We start from the raw sequence: 2,478 nt of genomic DNA on the forward strand, positions 1-2,478 counted from the left end.
CACGATATCCGAGCTTAAACACGTTTTATACAAAACAAGCAAGTTTATGTTGATATACAGTTACGTTATTACAAGCTTGCCTAAAAAGGTCCAAGTTTATAATAACTCAACTACATCTTCTTCTACAGCTATAGCCTACACTATTGGCTGGTCGGGGCACGTGACACCTGCTGCTCGCTGGGCCTGACATCGTGCTTGGGTCTCGGGGACTCTGGCATTGATCGAGCTAAAGAAGATGGCCCTACCTGGCGCGCCACTGTCGACGAAATATGATCGATAGTCTACCTAGGGGTATGCCCAAGGTAGTAGATTATTGGCAGGCAGGTGCGCAAGCTATGAACGAGATGGTGACGCAAGACAGACACGTGGTTTTATCCAGGTTCGGCCGCCGTGAAGGCGTAATTCCTACGTCCTGCGTCTGATTGTATTGTTGTATGTCAATGAGATGTTTTTTGAGAGGGGTCCCCTGCCCGCCTTATATAGTCTAGGGGCAGGGTTACAGATCTGGAAACTAATCCTAACCAGTTACAATTACCATAGGTGGCCGGATAAGGATTCCTATTCTAATCGACCAGAATCTTGCTTGATCTCCAAGTCTGCCTTGATTCCTTGCGTGGGACTCCGAGCAGATTGGCCGGGCCACGCGTCGCCTTCTAGTGGGCCAGACCCCCTAGTCCGGGTCAGCCCAAGCCTAGTCGTAAGGGTATAGGGGTTAATACCCCCACAACTTATCATTTATTTATCCCTTGACTTACCCCTACCATAGCATGAGAGTGATTTATCATAGGTATATATATTTGCAAATATCTCTATGCCAACACAACTCCATAGCTCCTCCCTATGGATAAAATATAAATAACGATACTTGGTATACTCTCGGGTGAAATGCTACAATGGTACATTATCTGTGCGCTTGCAAATTAGTTAGTATATATATATAAATTTACAAGTGTTCTCAATAATTACCAACAACGCATTTCTAGCATCATGCTAGGGATGACAACTTAGTAAAGAGTGATGCTAAGAAATATCAACAAGCATTTCTAGTGCAATGCCGGGAAGGGGCACATGGCTAAAGAGAATTGATCAAATAAATTGATGAAATCATAACCTCTGCTTTAGCAGGCTTACCCTTGTTTGTCTTTGTTCATTTCTTATACAGGGTATTGCAGACTTGGTTGTGATTCACCAACAACTTCCAATATGAATCAAATCAATCAAGAAGAAGCTCAACACCAGTTCCTGAAGCTATGGCTAACAAGACTCTTCGTGAATTCTCTGCTCTAAGCACTGAGAACATCCACACTGGACCAACATTCAGAACTACCAACCTTGAGTTTTAGCTTAATCCAAGCCTCATCAACATGGTGCAAGCTACCCCATTTAGTGAAAAGGCACATGAAGATGCTAGTGCTCACCTTCAGAATTTTCTAAAGATTAGCAGCACCATCGTCATCAAGGATGTTGCTCAAGACATCATACTTCCATAAGTGTTCAAAGGCCTTTTTAGAAAAGTTCTTCCCTGTAGGCAAGATCAATGCCTTAAGAGGAAAGATTTCAAACTTCCAACAACAGAAAGGAGAAACCATTTCAGAAGCATGGGAACGTTTCCAAAAATACATTTCAGATTGTCCTCATCATGGGAGATTTGTTGCTCATGCAAAATTTCTACCATGGATTAACTCAAAAAGCCCATGAAGAACTCGATGCCACTGCTGGAGGATCATTTATGTCACTCACCCTTGGAAAAGCTGAAACTCTTATGGAAAAGATAGCCTCCAATCAAGGTTGGTCATCATGTAACATTCAATTATGTAATAAGAGTGAAGAAGTACCAGAAGAGGTGTGTGCACTGTCAACTAAGATGGATGTACCGTTAAATTAGCTTAAACAATGAGCCAATTATAAGAAAGATCGTTAGACTATTCAAGATGCATTCAATGCTCAAAACACCTGTGGAGAATATTTGGGGGTTGAATTCCCTGAATATCAAGAGGATGCAAATATTGTCATCAACAATTCTGCTCCACAACAACAGAGACAAGGATGGAATCAACAACAACGGTTAAATTACCAAGGTAAGTACCTAGGTAATTACTATAATTCTTCTAATTCTAAACAAGCATCCTTGAGAGACCTGATCTTAGAACAAGCCAGAATTAATGAGAATATTTCTAAGAAGCTTGCACTTAATGATAAGGTCCTAGAAAACATAAATACTAAAATTGATAGTTTTTCTTTCGCCATAAAAGATCAACTTAGCTATAATAAAAAGATATAATCTCAATTAGCCTAGTTGGTTGTTGCTCTGCCTTTTGCCACTAACTTTGAGAAGGTAAACGCCATAACCACAAGAGGTGGCAAGTCTACTTGTGATCCACCATATCTGACAAGGATAGGTAAGACACCAGTGGTACTGCAGGAAGAGGAGAAGACAACCCATGAAATTGAAGAAGTTGGGCCACAAGAGCGAGAGTT

The 2,478-nt window shown here is 41.2% G+C and overlaps 1 non-coding gene across 1 annotated transcript; it reads right to left on the reverse strand.

The window, feature by feature from the left end:
* Nucleotides 1-1,538: 1,538 nt before the first annotated feature.
* Nucleotides 1,539-1,646, reverse strand: LOC136502439 (small nucleolar RNA R71). Its single transcript, XR_010770577.1, has one exon. It is a non-coding gene; the product is annotated as a small nucleolar RNA R71 (small nucleolar RNA).
* Nucleotides 1,647-2,478: the final 832 nt, after the last annotated feature.

Source organism: Miscanthus floridulus, chromosome 13 (assembly GCF_019320115.1).
Source record: "Miscanthus floridulus cultivar M001 chromosome 13, ASM1932011v1, whole genome shotgun sequence".
Lineage (NCBI taxonomy): Eukaryota > Viridiplantae > Streptophyta > Magnoliopsida > Poales > Poaceae > Miscanthus > Miscanthus floridulus.